Below are 19,267 nucleotides of genomic sequence, written 5' to 3'. Positions count from 1 at the left end.
TATGTATATGAGTAAAAATGCATGAATGATCATATGTTCTTATATTTTTACGGCGTAAAATAGTACTTACTAAGTATTTGACTTATTTTGTTTTTATATATGCCCTACCTAGAAATAAAATGAGGACGAAATATCAGGACAAACATGGCCCAAGGAAAGGGTGACAAAATCCTAGGCCCCTTTGGAATATTTGAAACCTGTTTTGTAAAAAGACTTTATATTTTTAATCTAATGATTTTCCGCTACAAACGTCTCTATTAGATTTGTAAATGTGAGTTTTTATTTCTAACTTAGAAATCTTTCATATTTTGGGAATGGAAAGAAAAGTTTTTTATTTATTTATTTTTTCTAAAGTCATTTTCTAAAAGTTCCACGACGGTTGTTACATGATGCCATCAAAGCAAAACTTAGTTTATGAGAGATTTTATATACTTTTCTAAAATAAGAGCTGAAATTTTTCAAAGAAATAAAACTTTTTGAATGAAAATGAAAATAAGAGCTGAATATGCATATAGTTGTTATCTTATGTGTTAAGTTCAATAACAAAATGGACCATTTTTGGCCATTCGGGATTTATTCAGTATTTTTTTTTTTTTTTAATGAAATTTGAGTTGTAGCGTTAATTCTAATTTTTCTCATATAACCTCCATCTTATTGTCGAAGAGATGAAATATTTTTAATTTTCATAATTTTGTTTTATTAATTTTTTAAGGATGTTGTGTTGGGATCTGGATCGGATGATTTATTTGTTGGGAGTTACTGTCGACTCAGAAAAATCAAACTCTATCCAGATCTGACTTATCAAAATGCGGGGGGTCCAATTTTAATTGATTGAAAGTGGCTAATTCGGATGATTGAGACAAGTATTAATGTATTTTCCATAAGAAATAGATAAGAATGGTATGCTGATCTAAAATATCGGCACCTTTTGATTTTTCCTTTACATAAGATTCAACAAAATGGTCCAAAATAAATAAATGTAAATAATTATGGAAATAATACAAATTTTATAAAATAAAATATTGTTTATAGTTATAATTTTACGCACATAATCTTACGTGCCCATATTAATCATGAAAAATATAAAAATTTTAAAATTTAAAATTCAAATTAAAAATAAAAAATTGATTAAATATTAAATAAGATTGTAACATATAATATTGATACTATTATTTTATAAACTATATAGGAACAACCGTAGTATTGCCTATATATTATCTTCTACTTTGCTGAATTGGTCTAGACTCCTCGCAAGTGAACTACCATTATAACGTTACAAGAATGAATATCTATATTTACCATTTAATTGTATCAATAATTGTATCATCAAATAATGAAAAAGTATTCTGCTGAATGCCGACACTAAAAGACAAAAGAAAATGGGGTTAGATACCCACCACATCCTCTGAATTATCAAGTCCGTGTCCTTTGCTTAACTGACCGACAAAAGTGTGGCTAAGAAATTTATTGTGTATTTCATCATTAAATTTTTGCCGATTGTGGGCTCGGTGTTACTGCAACATGACTACACCCTTAGAGTTAGACAAAAGTGTCTTTACTTTTGGCAGAAGATAGATTGGCTGAGGTTGTGCGTTTGAGAGCATTGTTAATACATTATCTATATGTAAAGGATCATTTTAATTAATATAAAATGAATTTAATTTTTTATTATTTTATTTATATAAATTTTTATATTAAAATATTTATTTATTAATATAAGATAAATTTGATTTTAATTATTCACGTCAAAACTTTACATTAGATTATTCATTTATTTATTATATAGTAATAAATAATTAATAATTTAAAAATATTTAACTTTTTAATAAAAATATTTAATTTTTTAATTATTAATTAATTTTATTTTATTATATTTACTATTTAATTTAAAGAAACTAATTGAAGTTTGTGGATATAGATGAAGAGAAGAGAGAGTATTATAAAAAATAATCAAATAAGTATTTGATATATGTACAATATCTATGAAATTTGATTTTAATTTTAGATTTACTGTAGCTAAAAGCTACTGCAGCAAATATTTTGGATAATCAAATGTGATAATTTTTTTTGTCCTATTATGCATTTAAAGATATTTTTTGATGTTTGGCTATTCCAGTAACAATGCTACGAGAAAGGAGGAATGCTGAAAACTCATAAGAGTTGAAAGAAGTCATTGATCTTCCAAAATTAGGAGGTTCTTATTAATTTCTTCCAAAATTATTATTGCATCCAATAAATTACTTTTAATTGGTCACAAACTTTTCAATAACTTGATATTTAGGGAAAATACTTTTTAAAAATGTGTTAATTATTAGTAAATGAATGCCAAAAAACAAAAAATACGTTTTAAAATTGGTCGCAAACTTTGTAAAGGCCTCCTTGTTTAGTAACTAGACGCTAAGCAATTACAAACCCTGCGTTTGCTTTTCAATCCACATGATAGTTTATATTTCAACTTACAATCTCATTTAGCATACAGATCTTAATTTTCATCTAACACTTATTACATATCTTGAAGTCTTTCCATCTTGATTCCATGTAGTAGTTTAAATTAGCCGGAGCAGCATAAACTACACATTTGAAGTACAGGTCACCAGGCCCTTTATCCTTCACCTCAAATTTTTGAACTCCATCAATGTAAACAGTCACCATTTTTTTTTTTTATCCAAACCATGAATGATTTTGTAGACAATAATTAGAGCAGCCTTACCTCAAAGATTTTTAGGAATAGAAGCATAAATGAGAATGACTCTTACAATATCTAAAATGTGACAGTATTCCTATTTGTCCATTTTGTTGCGTAGTATATGGGCACGAATAATGTGAGAGTATTCCTTTTTTATCAAGAGATTAAGAAAATATTTTTCATTATATTTCATGACATTGCTTGAATGAAAGGTTTTGACGTTACGAGAAAACTAATTTGGTACCATTTTGTGAAAGTCTTGACAAATGTGAGCAAATTCAAAACGATCATATAAAAGATATATCCAAGTATAGGGATAATAATAATAATCAACAAAAGTAACAAAATGACGAGATCCCAGCCCCCTATGTGGAAATGAGAGCGGGTTTCCAAATACCAAAACATATCGAATCAAGAGGTGTAGAAAACAAAGTCACTTTTATTAAATAAAAAATGTGTTTATTTTTCAATTAAATTGGTATGAAACACAATCAAAAGACTCAAATGCACGGCCTGGATGACCTTGAGAGACTAAAGCTTGAATACAAGGAAAAGAGGCATTGCCCAATCCATAATGCCATAAATTGGAGAAAGTAGTGAGAGTAGTAACGTGTGTAGATGCATGGGAGGGAATCTGCAAAAAAGAGAGATTGAACATATGTCCAATCTTACGATTAGTCCCAAAGAGCTTGCCTGTCTAAAGGTCTAGTAGATCAGTACCATAATTAGCATAAAGCCTAATCCACAGAGGTGATAAATCCTTTTCCACATAGGAAATATGGGGCAAAAATATTTTGGTTTTATTTTTTCGTTTGTTATTATATTTTGCATTGTAACTTATTTATTATATTTTAATTGTGAACTTGTCATCTAATGTCATGATATTATGAGATAATGACATGATGACGAGAAAAGAGATGATGAATAGATTTTTTTTTTTTTTAATGTTGAGATCCCCCACCCCCCTCTTACCATATTTTTAATTTTAGTTAATTTTAACTTATTCAGAAAAAGAAAGAAAAATAAATAATTAAAGACAGAAAGTTTGAGAAATAGCCAATTAAAAACATAAAAACTAGTCTTCTTTCAAAAACAAAAATAAAACAAAAAAAATACCAAGAGCTATCTTTTTTTGGCTATTTTTTTAGATGAAATTTGAGTTGTAGCGTTAATTTTAAATTTCTCGTAAAACCTCTCTTATCGTCGAAAAGATAAAATATTTTTAATTCTCCTGATTTATCTGCTGATATATTTGTTGGGAGTTATTCAGGAAAGATCTAACTCTATTCAGACCACATCTCACTTTTGATTTTTCCTTTACATAAGATTCAACAAAATGGTCCAAAAAATAATAATAATTATGGCAGTTCACTTACGGGTAAGTCTTCTTTTTATTTTTTATTTATTTATTTTTTGAAGCAGACCAAGCAAAGTGGAAGATAATATATTGGCAATATATACTACCGTTGTTCCTATATAGTTTATAAAAGAATATTATCAATATTATATGCTATTCTCCGATTCAACGTACGATAGTCTTATTTAATATTTAATCAATTTTTATATTTAATTTGAATTTTGAATTTTGAAAAGTTTTATATTTTTCATGATTAACATGTTAGTATGTAAGATTATGTGCATAAAATTGTAAATATAAATAATATTTTATTTTATAAAATTTGTATTATTCCTTTCACCAGTGTTAAAACGTTGCAAGAATGAATATCTATATTTACCATTTGACTATCAATAATTGTATCATCAAATAGTAGAAAAGTATTACGCTGGATGCCGACACTAAAAGACAAAAGAAAATGGGATTAGATACCCATTACCCACCACATGATCTAAATTATCAAAGTCCGCGTCCCTTGCTTGACTGATCCACAAAAATTGTGGCTAAGAAATTTATTGTTTATTTGTCGTCATTAAAATTTTGTAAACTGTGAGCTCAGAGTTACAAAAACATGACTACAACCTCAGAGTTAGACACTTGTGTCTTTCTTTTCGCAAAGGATAGATTGGCTGAGGTTGTCCGTCTGAGAAAGGAGGAAAGCTGAAAACCCAGATCAAGAGTTGAAAGAAGGAGCTGATCTTGCAAAATTAAGAGGTGCTTACTAATTTCTTCCTCACTTATTAATGCATGCAAAAATTATTTTAATTTTTTTATGTTTATTGTATTTATAACAAATTAACAAGTTATTTTTATTTATATCTTTCTTGAAAAATATTTTAAAAGATTTTCATGATTGAGCTTTATTTTTTTTTAAGAATCTTTTAATTCTCTTTGTTATCATCGAAACTTCTTCGTCTTTTTCATCAATTTCCTCATTTTCATCATTTTCCCTTTTATGAAGAACAACTTTAGGTGTCAATCCCTTTTTTGGCTTTTTTTCATCTTCACTTCGTTTCAGTGTGTACTTATGGATGATAAATGACCCGATAAGTTCATTTATTTCGAGTTTCTTAAAGTCTCTAGCTTCAAGAATTGTTATCACTTTTGATTCCTAATATTTTGGCAGAGAATTAAAAATTTTTCTTACTATCTTCACGTTAGAATAGATTTTGCCAAGAGTTGTCAAGCTGTTTATGATGTTAGTGAAACGAGTGTATATACTAGAAATAGATTCATCATCATTCATTTTAAACATTTCATAATCATGAGTAAAAATATAAATTTTTGATTTTTTGACTTACAAAGTTCATTCATAAGTAACTTCCAATGTATCCTAAGTTTCCTTTGCCGCCTTGTAAGTCATTATTCTATTGAACTTGTTCCTGTTGATATAAAAGATTTATAGCCATTGAATTCAAAGTTAAAATTCTCTGATCTTCACGATCCACCTCTTCTTCTTCTTTTTTGACCTTTACTTTTGTTAGGATATAAGGTTTATTTACAACGCATTTCCAAATACTTGACCTTGAGCTTGAAAGAAAATTCTCATTCTAATTTTTCATAATATGTAATTATCTTTGTAAAATAGTAGATGCCACCTGTTAGATTGGCTTTTACCAAATGTACCTGTAATGTTAGATATAAGATCTTAACTCAAAAGATAGTCTTACAAAACAGTCTTTGCTCTGATGACTAACACAAGAGGGGGTGAATTGTGTTGGTTTTAAAAATTCACAATTATAAACCAAATATACAATATAAAATATGAACACAATACGAAGTAACAGTAAATAAAACGAGTAAGGGTATGAGAGAAGCAAACTCAGTATTTTAACGAGGTTTGGTCTCACTGCCTATATCCTCGCCTCAAGCTACCCCTTGAGGACTCCCAAATTCACTATTCAACCTCTTTCAGGTGGAGATAGAAACTTATTACACTTTTGAGCAACACCACTACAAAGAATCTGTGTAGAACACCCTCTACACTTACAATCACTTTACACATAGTGATTCAATTATTTCTTGTGTAGAATACATTCTATATGCACAAGGATTATGCACACCTTTTTACTAATACAAAAGCAGATAATTGATAAGTTATCAGAAAATATTATTCAATGAGTGAAATAAGAACACTACAGTGCAAACTATATCTCTTTGTGACGCCACCGACCCCCTAAATACTGAAACTCGGGAATCGAGACATCCTGGATGATGACAATACCGGTCACACATCTCATCGCCACGTGTTAAGTGTGTGTAAATACAACACGTGTACAACAAAGAACGCAGCAAAATAATAAAGTCAGTCGACTAAGTATCAGAATTTATTTAAATACAAACTCGCTTAAAAACAAACGTAATATAAATATTACAAATAACAAGTAAAAATATAATACAAACCAAAAGTAATAACTAAAGTTGAGAAATAAGTCACAACCCATAAGAGAGTAATCCCCGATCACTCCTCCAGCAAAGCCGCATCCTCAAGTTTAACTTCCTCGTCGTTTGCATCAAAATCTAAGGTACAAAAGATGGTACCATAGATAAGTAATAATCCATACAGCTCACAAGATAAAAATACATTAAGCAACAACAATATGCATGAACATGATGCTATATATATGAGGTTCGAAAATCCACATTTTCCACACACACCAAAATCTCATTTTGGCCCAAAAATTCAATCTCGACATTTTCCTAGAAAATTGCCCATTAACCAAACTATCAGAGCACTGTAGGTGAGAATCACAGGCATGACTCTATCACCATCCCTACAACTTCGCCTGTAGATGGGAATCATAGGCGGGACTTTACCACCATCCCTGCTTACCACTATCCCTACGCTTGCACTGTATGCAGGAATCGCAGGTGGGACTCTATTACTGTCCCTGCTTACCACCATCTCTACAGTATCTCTGACTCAAATCGTTCAATCCATTCATTTCAAATATACCCAAAATCATTTATCACATGAAAATCCAGTTTTCATTTCCAACACATGATCATGCATGCAATTATGCAAAAACTCACTTTTCATTTTACAAACATGAATATGCGTGCACTATGTAATGTATGACATGAAACCAATATTTAATAACCAACAAATTCCAACATCAACCAATCACACAAATATCTTCATCCTCCAATCCAACCAACCCCTGACTCCTCGAACTCAACCCGGCATAACCAACTAAAACACAACAAAATACAATGTATTGTTAAATCAAAAATATATTTAAATCTTAAAGGAAGTTTGGAAAATATTTATAGTGTTATAAAATATTTTTCAAAGGATCAGGCAAGGCAATGTAATAGTGCAAATCACACTAAGGCCTTGGGTCTCAAAATACCAACTTTTGATAGGGACAAACTAAGACTTGGAATTGATAGGGAAAAGTTTAGAGATGTTGGTGAAGCTAGTAGAAGTGGTGGTTGGTCGTGGGTGGTGGTGAAAATGGCAGTGGAAGTAAAAAATGGCCCAATCAGATTTTAGCTCGCGATGGTTGCTTCGACGACGAATCATAGCTAGAAATAGATGGGTTAGGGCAGCAAGAGGTTAGTGATGAAGTGGTGAAGAAATGTTAACCAGAGGTGGAGCGACGGCAACGCTAGAGCAAATGGACGCCTCGGCTTGGAGAGGCTCGTGGTGGCTATCGGCGGCACTGGGTGGTCTGAAAATGAAAGAGGATGGATGCCGGTAGGTGGGGAAGAGGATGGGAGGGGCGGTGAGAAGCAGGGCCGACGGACGGCGGCGCTCCGGTGGGACGAAAAAAAAAAGGGGAAAAGAGGAGAGAGCTGTCGCGCGGGAGGAGAGAGAGAGAGACTGGAGAAAATTGAGAAGAAAGAAAAGAAAGAAGTAAAAAAAAGAAAAGGGGGAAAAATGAAAAGAGAAAAAAGAAAAGATAAGGAAAAGAAATGAGGTCTAATCCTCACATCTTAGGTCATGAAACTCATCCAACGAAAAACAATTTTAAAAGCAGTAAATTGAATAAAAGAATTTAAACACAGTATCTAGCTAAAATAAAAGAAATAATTAGTAAAAATTAACAACATAATTTAAAATCCAAAAATAAACTAATTAAATTAAAAAGTAATTTAAACACAAAACAATAATTAATATTAAGAAAGCACATCAAAATAAATTTCACAACTTAAAAAAATCATAAAATAAATCCAATTAAAAATCTGATAAATTTAAAACAAAAGTATCAATATTTTAATTCAATTAAAATACTTCTTCAATAAAAATATACTAAAATACGGGGTATCATTCTTAAAATGAACAAAGGTTAAGGCTAAATACTTAGAGAAAAGATATTGAAAGCTTTCAATGAATGTTGTAAAAATTACAATTTATGCGTGTATGTTGTTGTTGTAAATTTGAAGATTTCAATTGAGCTATTTATAGGCATATAAGACCTTATTTTCAAATGTAAAAAGATTTACAGGTCAAAAAGAAGCACTACTCATTTTTCAAAATTTCAAATAAAAGTTTCTCATTTTTGCAATTGTCAAAGAAAACATTATTCATTTTTCAAAATTTTTAAATATAATCTTTTTACTTTTCACATATAACAAAATGAGTACTATTTACTTTTTAAAATTTTCAAAAAAAAAAATATATCTTTTGTATATGTCAAAAAGAGTATAATCACTTTTCAAAATTTTCAAACTTAATATTTTACTTTTCGCATATGACAAAAGGAACATTATTTACTTTTCAAAATTTTCAAATAAAATCATCGATCTATACCTTTTCATATGTCAAAAAGAGCATCAATCATTTTTGATAATTTTCAAACAAAATAAGCATATGTGAAATATGACAATCAATCATATTTTAAATTTTCAAAATTCAATTTTTTAATCATGTCATGTACATGTGAAAGATGACAATCAATCATCTTTAAAAATTTCAAATTTCAAAGTTATAACTTTCAAATATATCATGCACATGTAGAAAATACAATTTGATACTTTATGAGAAAAGATTAATTTTGAGTCTCAATTCAATTTTGAATTTTATCAAGAGATTTATAAAATTAATTTAAGAGTTTTATTTGTGAGGTTATTTCCTTTCTTGCTCATATTTGACTTGTTGATGTGCTTGATTTTATTATATAGACAACTTAAATTTAGAACTCTTTTATATTTGAAATAATTTGTTATTTTTAAAATCTATACGTAAATATATAATTATATAAAATTTGAAACTTTGAATTCAATAATAGAATTTGGAAAAGCAACTCACATTAGAAGAGCAGCTATTTAGTTGCTAAGAATGCTCTAGGCTTTTATGAGGACATGATTGATTTGGAAAGCTGTCCTCCTTGTATTCTCTCTCATTTGAGAAAACTTTTTTTTTTTCTTAATGAAATTTGAGTTGTATTCTTGTATAACCTCTGTCTTATTGTCGAAGAGATGAAATATTTTTAATTCTCATAATTTTGTTTTATTAATGTTTTAAGCATGTTGTGTTGGGGATCCGGAGATGATTTTATTTGTTGAGAGTTTTTGTCGACTCATGAAAGTATTCCGCTGGACGCCGACACTTAAACACAAAAGAAAATGGGATTAGATATCCACCACATTATCTGACCGACAAAAAGTGTGGCTAAGAAATTTATTATGTATTGCATCATTAAAGTTTTTTTGCAGATTGTGGGCTCGAAGTTACACTTTTTACCTTTCTTTTTGCAGAGGATAGATTGGCTGAGGTTGTAACAGCCCGCTAGAAATTCAATTGTGAAATTTCTATTGACTTTAGGAACCTCGTAAAGACTTTATAAGCTTTCACGAATCCATTAATCATATAGGTTTTTGTCTAACTACATAGTTAGTGTTATTATTTACTATAGTGTGTTTTTGATTATTGGAGATAGTTAGAAGTGTCAAAATGTATTATGGTTTGTGCCATTAGACTCGGAAGGTTATTTAAGGTCTTATGGCGCAATAACACTTTTTCATAATTTCGGGCGAAACGTCTTTTCAAAACTGTAGATATTATTGGATAAAAATATCTTAAGCTAATTTTGTGGATTATTGGATAAAAATATTTTAAGCTAATTTCGTGGATATTATTGGGTAAAAATATCTTGAGTTGATTTTTGTAGATATTATTAGGTAAGAGAGTCCTACACTCCACTCTCACTCCGGTAAGAGAGTCCTACACTTAACTCTCACTCCAGCCTCATCTCTTCCATATCTCATCCACAAGTATCTCCAGCCATCCCTCCCCACGAAATTATCTTCATTTACACGTTTCTTTAAAAGAATATCAAACACTTTCTCTTGGACAGCTTTTAGGAGTTCTTTTACACGCCCATTTCAAAGCTGTTGTAAGTGTTTTATCGTAAAGTATCCTTCATATAAGTTGTTCCTTTTTGAGTCTAGTTTACATGGATATCTTATTTGCCCCATTTGAAGATCATTTGGTCAGTCAAATATTGTGTAAACTATAGAAAGGTCATTCTGGGAGATAAACTGGAGAATATGTTATAGTTTGGAGTTTTTGACCAAGCTAATGGATAGATATTGGTCCGAAATTTTTATGGAGTATTTTTAACATGTATATATGACTATTGGTTGAGGATTTTTTCATGATTAAAGGTTTTGATGAAAGATTTTCTTAGATTTAGAAACTTAGAAACTGGAAGAGGAAAAACAGTTTCTGTTTTGAGAAAGTTTAACTCTTTGGTGGTCTAAACCTATTCTAATGACTTTGATAATTTTATTGGAGGATCCTAAGCATATTATATACATGTTATATTATTATTTTGAAGATATTTGATGTTAGTTTCAAAGATATGAAATTTTATGTAAAGAGATATTCAAATAAGCCAAAGTGTGGATATTCTTGGCTAAATTTATATTTTGGTTAATTTTTAACCATGTGATCTTGAATTAGAAGCTTATATATGTTTTAGGACATCTTTTTAAACCATGTGATGGTTTGGTTTGAAGATCACATATTTATAAGTCATAGATCAAAAGGTTGATCAAAACAAGTTGGAAACAAAAAATAATAGAAATAGCATATGAGAATTTCGGCCCTATGGAGTTTTAATAGTTGTGATTAGTTTTAAATTTTTCTAAATTGATATTTGAATTGAGGATAAAATTTACATGAGGCATGTAAATTTTGGTGACTTTTGGAGTTAGTATGCAAAATCCTTAAGTTATGGGTAAAACGGTCATTTTCCCACATGTAGAGAGAAAAATGGAAATTTTACTATTTAAGTTAGTATTTTCCATATTAAGAAACGCGGAGATCGAGGTAAGTTAGCTTTTAACTTACTAGCAGTCTACTGTATATGTGTGCTAAGTAAAAGAACTACAGTGTATGTATGTATGTTATCATTTATGTCATGCCATGCCAAGTTATCACGTAATTGTCTATTATACAGAATTTATTCTGTCATAATTTTTATCTGTTACATAATATATTCTGTCATGTATTACTATACATTACAAGTATGTCAGGTTAAATATGTTGTCTGTTATATGTTATGCCATGTTATGAAATGTTTCTATCTCAAGTTGGTCATGTATTTCAAGTTATGTTCAAGTCAAGTTTGTGTAAAATACATGGGGCCACAACAACTGTGGAGTATGTATTTTTCATGTTAAGTGAAGTTTGTGTAGAATACATGGGGCCACAACAACTGTGGAGTATGTATTTACACGTAAAATACATGGAGCCACAACAACTGTGGAGTATGTATTTTTCATGTTAAGTCAAGTTTATGTAGAATACATGAGGCCACAACAACTGTGGAGTATGTATTTAACTGCATAATGATGTGTAGAATACATTGGGCCACAACAACTGTGGAGTATGTATTTACACATAGAATACATGGGGCCACAACAACTGTGGAGTATGTATTTTTCATGTTAAATCAAGTTTATGTAGAATACATGGGGCCACAACAACTGTGGAGTATGTATTTAACTGCATTGTGATGTGTAGAATGCATGGGGCCACAACAACTGTGGAGTATGTATTTACACATAGAATACATGGGGCCACAACAACTGTGGAGTATGTATTTTTCATGTTAAATCAAGTTTATGTAGAATACATGGGGCCACAACAACTGTGGAGTATGTATTTAACTGCATTGTGATGTGTAGAATGCATGGGGCCACAACAACTGTGGAGTATGTATTTACACATAGAATACATGGGGCCACAACAACTGTGGAGTATGTATTTTTCATGTTAAGTCAAGTTTGTGTAGAATACATGGGGCCACAACAACTGTGGAGTATGTATTTACACGTAAAATACATGGGGCCACAACAACTGTGGAGTATGTATTTTTCATGCTAAGTCAAGTTTTAGATCAAGTTCATGTCAAGTCAAGTTCAGTTCATGTTTCAATTTAAGTTATGTCAATTATGCTATGTTGTACGCCAAGTTATGCTTTAATTACTTATGAATTTGATTTTGCATTTATGCTTTTACTGTCATCCATGCATCATTAGCCTGTGTGAAAGTTTTTGTTAACTTGCTGAGATTTGTAATCAAATCTCACTGTGGTAGTCCCAACTACCATTCCCCCCGAATGGTAGATCTTGTTACAGGACCTGAAGGAGTATCAGGAACTGACCAATTAGACACAGTCGACTGAACGACGGTGCGTCGTTAAATGTTAATATAGTAGTTAAATTACTACTTGTACGATGGAGTTGCATCTCCAGTACTTTTGGATCATAACCATTTTGGACTAGTGCTGTGATCTTAGTTATTCAATGGATCTTTATATATAAAGTATGTTTTAAGTATTTGAGATATTTTTAATTTGGTGCATAGTATTGCTGAAGAAAAAAAAATTATCCGCTGCGAATATTGCATAATGTTAGATGCATGTTAGGAATATTGCATCTTATATGTCATGAACGGGGGCAGGTAACCTTGTGTTGCATGTCTCGACGCTTCGAATGTCCGTTCGATCCCAAACGGAATTTGGGGGCGTCACAGGGTGGTATCAGAGCAATACATCTCTGGGCAGTAAATCCACATGTCCTTAGGAAATGCACCAAATATTAGGCTTAAAATTTTTAGTCGTCAATAGGCTTGAATTTCTTAAGGTATGAAAAGTAGTATGTGGTTTTAATATATATACTCGTGTGTTTCAAGAAGGGACACATGACTCATGGTAGAATACCTCGGAATCGTAAGGGAGGTAACAATCAAGAGGATCAAAATTCCCCGATGGATGAAGGATTAACTGAGGTGGTAAGTTTGCTGACCAACGTGTTTAGACATCCACAACTACGGCAAGTGCACATACCCATTAGAGTATATGTTGTCACTCAGAGAGATGTAGATGCTGGGGCTCCAGGAACTGCAGGAGCTGGTATCGTCACTAGTATTTTACTAGGACCTATGTGTGGTTAAACATAGTTAAGGTTGATCCGATTGCAATTGATGGTAGTATTGCATTTTGGTTATTTTGGAGTATGTCAAGTCATTGGGGTTGGTAAATTGTACATTGTTTGATTCAAATGAGTCATTGTTTCTATTAATTGTGATAATACTTGAGAATTCAGTTTGGAAGCTGAATTGTTACCCTAGTGATAAGAGTAACAATTTTCATTAGAAGTATTATTGTTCATACCAATGTAGATATAGAATACCTTTTAGTAATATGAGAGAGGATATTTAGGATTGATGAATGGTATTCCACATATTTGGAGAATTGTTTTGATTCTGAGAATACGATGGGAATTGTGTTTGGAAGAGTAATTTGATTAGGAGAAACTTTAGCCTTAGTAGGATTCATTTATGATAATAGTATTACCACGCCGCCAGTAAATGATTTCTGGCAAACCACTATCTTTATGGATACATAGATCGATCTTCTTTTGGAGACTATTATATGGGGAGTAAAATCTTGGTCTTGAAGATTTATGTGAACATTAGGAACAAATCATTTAGAGTTAGAATAAGTGATAGCTCATGATGGATATAAGAGTTATGACAATCATAAGAGAGAAAGTCTCAAGTTTAAATTATTAACTGGTCAGTTATCGAAGTACTACCTAGGAAGAGGACTGATTGTTGCGATTATAAAGAAGTAAGTTAGTCCTAAACCAGTAGAACTCCTTGAGGTTTTTATTAACTTGAAGATTACTGAGAGTTTGGATATACATAATTAAATGCATATTTATATGAGTTATTGGATCATGTCATATATATGAAAATCCCTGAAAGAAATAAAATGGAGCACATAAAACATCTACCAGAAGATAGAAATACAAATATAAATATTTGTGAAGTATTATTTTATTATCATAAAGCAAAATTACAGAAATTTAAGGCTCTTTGTCTCAATCCTTAAACGCTCTTGCTCTTCAAAAATCTGCATGCCTTTCCTATCTAAAGGAGTAGCCACTCGAAAAGAAGATTTAAGCAAGGATTTTAAATCTCGAAAAGAAGATTTAAGCAAGGATTTTAAATCTCTGTTATCTCGCTTTAGTGCTTCTATCTTCATGTTGGACTCCATAAGAAGCCGTTGAAGGATGGCAATATTCTCGTGGAGTTTGTCAACCCCACCAGTCCTGGATTGTAGTCGCTGAGAATATGCGACAATGACTGAAGAGTATCGGGTACCGAGACTCACAAGCTCGTAAATAAGTTCATTATCTGACTTATTAGTCAGATCATTATTAGATTGCATAATAGCACCTACGGAAGAAGCAGAAATAATTGGTGAACGCGGTGCAGAATACCTCATGTATTGGTGATGAGAAGATTGCTGAGCCATTGCAAAATGAGAAAGCAGAAAGAGATTACAGAGTAAGAATGCAGACTAATTTCAGAAAAAGTGAAGAAGATGAGATGCGAAAGAAGATGAACTGAATAATTCTTTTATAGAGAAAATTATGACGAATCATCTCTCGTGAAGCAATTCTCTACAACAGACAAGAGCAATGTAGTATCATAGCTGCGGTGCCTGACAACTACAGAAGAACATAGTAGTGTCATAGCTATACGGCGCCTGACAACTACAGAAGAGCAAAGTACTGTCATAGCTATGCGGTGCCTGACAGCTACAGAAGACCTATAAAAATCATGCGGATCAGAGTTGTCTGGTCTAAAACAGAGGACCACCGATTTGGTTAAAAAAAAAAAAAAAGAGAAAGAGAGAGAGAGAGGTTAACGGCTTAATTTTGATGAATTCTCTACTAACTATGGTATTTACAAGAACACTTAAAGTATATCGCCTATGTCTTTCTAAAGAAGAGTTTCGGAAGATTATTTACTTGAAGTTTTAGGTTTGGAGAGTGTGTCGATACAACTTGGCCAATCTTGTGGAAAGAAGTATAATATAATTGTTGGTTAAAGTAAGAGAGTTAAAAAAAAAAAAATGGCATAATCTCAAAGGTAGATATATACGGGATAGACAGCAGGTTGGTAAGCAATATTCCTTAACTTGTTATTTCTTACTTACTTCGATTTCGAGGACGAAATCTTTTTTTTTAGGAGGGGAGATTGTAACAGCCCGCTAGAAATTCAATTATGAAATTTCTATTGACTTTAGGAACCTCGTAAAGACTTTATAAGCTTTCACGAATCCATTAATCATATAGGTTTTTGTCTAACTACATAGTTAGTGTTATTATTTACTATAGTGTGTTTTTTATTATTGGAGATAGTTAGAAGTGTCAAAATGTATTATGGTTTGTGCCATTAGACTCGGAGGGTTATTTAAGGTCTTATGACGCAATAACACTTTTTCATAATTTCGGGCGAAACGTCTTTTCAAAACTGTAGATATTATTGGATAAAAATATCTTAAGCTAATTTTGTGGATTATTGGATAAAAATATTTTAAGCTAATTTCGTGGATATTATTGGGTAAAAATATCTTGAGTTGATTTTTGTAGATATTATTAGGTAAGAGAGTCCTACACTCCACTCTCACTCCGGTAAGAGAGTCCTACACTTAACTCTCACTCCAGCTTCATCTCTTCCATATCTCATCCACAAGTATCTCCAGCCATCCCTCCCCACGAAATTATCTTCATTTACACGTTTCTTTAAAAGAATATCAAACACTTTCTCTCGGACAGCTTTTAGGAGTTCTTTTGCTCGCCCATTTCAAAGCTGTTGTAAGTGTTTTATCATAAAGTATCCTTCATATAAGTTGTTCCTTTTTGAGTCTAGTTTACATGGATATCTTATTTGCCCCATTTGAAGATCATTTGATCAGTCAAATATTGTGTAAACTATAGAAAGGTCATTCTGGGAGATAAACTGGAGAATATGTTATAGTTTGGAGTTTTTGACCAAGCTAATGGATAGATATTGGTCCGAAATTTTTATGGAGTATTTTTAACATGTATATATGACTATTGGTTGAGGATTTTTTCATGATTAAAGGTTTTGATGAAAGATTTTCTTAGATTTAGAAACTTAGAAACTGGAAGAGGAAAAACAGTTTCTGTTTTGAGAAAGTTTAACTCTTTGGTGGTCTAAACCTATTCTAATGACTTTGATAATTTTATTGGAGGATCCTAAGCATATTATATACATGTTATATTATTATTTTGAAGATATTTGATGTTAGTTTCAAAGATATGAAATTTTATGTAAAGAGATATTCAAATAAGCCAAAGTGTGGATGTTCTTGGCTAAATTTATATTTTGGTTAATTTTTAACCATGTGATCTTGAATTAGAAGCTTATATATGTTTTAGGACATCTTTTTAAACCATGTGATGGTTTGGTTTGAAGATCACATATTTATAAGTCATAGATCAAAAGGTTGATCAAAACAAGTTGGAAACAAAAAATAATAGAAATAGCATATGAGAATTTCGGCCCTATGGAGTTTTAATAGTTGTGATTAGTTTTAAATTTTTCTAAATTGATATTTGAATTGAGGATAAAATTTACATGAGGCATGTAAATTTTGGTGACTTTTGGAGTTAGTATGCAAAATCCTTAAGTTATGGGTAAAACGGTCATTTTCCCACATGTAGAGAGAAAAATGGAAATTTTACTATTTAAGTATGTATTTTTCATGTTAAGTCAAGTTTATGTAGAATACATGGGGCCACAACAACTGTGGAGTATGTATTTACACATAGAATACATGGGGCCACAACAACTGTGGAGTATGTATTTTTCATGTTAAATCAAGTTTATGTAGAATACATGGGGCCACAACAACTGTGGAGTATGTATTTAACTGCATTGTGATGTGTAGAATGCATGGGGCCACAACAACTGTGGAGTATGTATTTACACATAGAATACATGGGGCCACAACAACTGTGGAGTATGTATTTTTCATGTTAAGTCAAGTTTGTGTAGAATACATGGGGCCACAACAACTGTGGAGTATGTATTTACACGTAAAATACATGGGGTCACAACAACTGTGGAGTATGTATTTTTCATGCTAAGTCAAGTTTTAGATCAAGTTCATGTCAAGTCAAGTTCAGTTCATGTTTCAATTTAAGTTATGTCAATTATGCTATGTTGTACGCCAAGTTATGCTTTAATTACTTATGAATTTGATTATGCATTTATGCTTTTACTGTCATCCATGCATCATTAGCCTGTGTGAAAGTTTTTGTTAACTTGCTGAGATTTGTAATCAAATCTCACTGTGGTAGTCCCAACTACCATTCCCCCCGAATGGTAGATCTTGTTACAGGACCTGAAGGAGTATCAGGAGCTGACCAATTAGACACAGTCGACTGAACGACGGTGCGTCGTTAAATGTTAATATAGTAGTTAAATTACTACTTGTACGATGGAGTTGCATCTCCAGTACTTTTGGATCATAACCATTTTGGACTAGTGCTGTGATCTTAGTTATTCAATGGATATTTATATATAAAGTATGTTTTAAGTATTTGGGATATTTTCAATTTGGTGCATAGTATTGCTGAAGAAAAAAAAATTATCCGCTGCGAATATTGCATAATGTTAGATGCATGTTAGGAATATTGCATCTTATATGTCATGAACGGGGGCAGGTAACCTTGTGTTGCATGTCTCGACGCTTCGAATGTCCGTTCGATCCCAAATGGAATTTGGGGGCGTCACAGAGGTTGTCCGTTTGAGAAAGATGGAATATTGAAAACTTAGAAGAACTGAAAGAAGTAGTTGATCTTGCAAAATTAAGAGGTTCTTACTAATTTCATCCTCACTTATTAATGCATCCAATAAATTACTTTTAATTGGTCACAAACTAATTTTTAATTACTTATTCTATGTGTGTTAACGTTACCTTGAAAATACTTTTAAAATCGGTTCCATAAATTAAAGTGTATCATGCATCAAACTCCGATGAAAATATCGAAAAGTGGCATTGAACACTCTCGACAAAGGTATTCTGCAACCGACACTATAAGACAAAAGGAAATGATTCGTCATGAAAACTCGTCATTAATTTTCAATTCAACTTCTTCAATGAAGTGAAAAAAAAAAGAAAAAAAAAAGAAAAAAAAAGGGTAAAAGAAAGTTTGAATACATGTACAATCGGTACATGAGGTTGAAAAAGTATATAATTTAATTTTTTTTTAAAAATTTATCTTAGAAAGTAAGGTTGTCTGAAATTGACTATCTAAAATAGTAAAATACCAAATTGATGCTATTTTCAGGGTCACGCTTGTCCATATCAAGTTTTGATTTATATTTGCAGACAAATATAAATCCTTAAGTTATTATTATATTTCCCATGTTCTTCAATGAATACAGCAAAGTAAAATACTTTGCTGTATTCATTTTTGTTTGGGTCTTTTGTTGAATGAGGATGAGATGTTTATGTTGAATAAATGATGACCTTGAGTCTATATATGGACCTTCCTTCAACTTTTGTGGTGTGTTAAGATGATCTATCTTTTCATGATAGATTGGTTGAGGTTGTCTGTATGAGAAAGGGGGACTGCTGGAAACACAGATCAAGCGCTGAAAGGAGGAGTTCTTCATGATCTTGCAAAACTAAGAGGTGCGTACTAATTTCTTCCTCACTTATTAGAAATATTAATCACAGTGATGATTCTAGCCACAACTCTAGAGCTTTTATTTGGAATACATAACTTGTTCTTTCACAGTTAAAGTTTTGGGAAGCAACTCACATCAGAAGATCTGAGAAGCTAATGTTATTATTATATGTTATTCATATTAATTCATACTCTCATTTAATCAATTTTTT

The 19,267-nt window shown here is 31.4% G+C and overlaps 1 protein-coding gene across 7 annotated transcripts in view; it reads left to right on the top strand.

Annotated features, from left to right (window-relative positions):
• Nucleotides 1-4,552: 4,552 nt before the first annotated feature.
• Nucleotides 4,553-19,267, top strand: part of LOC122299080 (probable disease resistance protein At4g27220) — a 79,347-nt gene continuing 64,632 nt past the window's right edge. For 2 of the 7 annotated variants that reach the window (XR_006239574.1, XR_006239573.1), the window contains exon 1: nucleotides 4,553-4,796. The gene's annotated coding sequence lies outside the window, so the exon portion shown is untranslated. Of the gene's footprint in view, nucleotides 4,797-17,749; nucleotides 17,815-18,183; nucleotides 18,238-18,964; nucleotides 19,061-19,267 lie in introns of those variants that run through there. The other 5 variants (XR_006239572.1, XR_006239571.1, XM_043109004.1 and 2 more) reach the window with 4 other exon arrangements.

Source organism: Carya illinoinensis, chromosome 16, assembly GCF_018687715.1.
Source record: "Carya illinoinensis cultivar Pawnee chromosome 16, C.illinoinensisPawnee_v1, whole genome shotgun sequence".
Lineage (NCBI taxonomy): Eukaryota > Viridiplantae > Streptophyta > Magnoliopsida > Fagales > Juglandaceae > Carya > Carya illinoinensis.
Note: the sequence above shows the minus strand (reverse complement) of the source record. Positions and strands in the feature narration are given on the sequence as shown.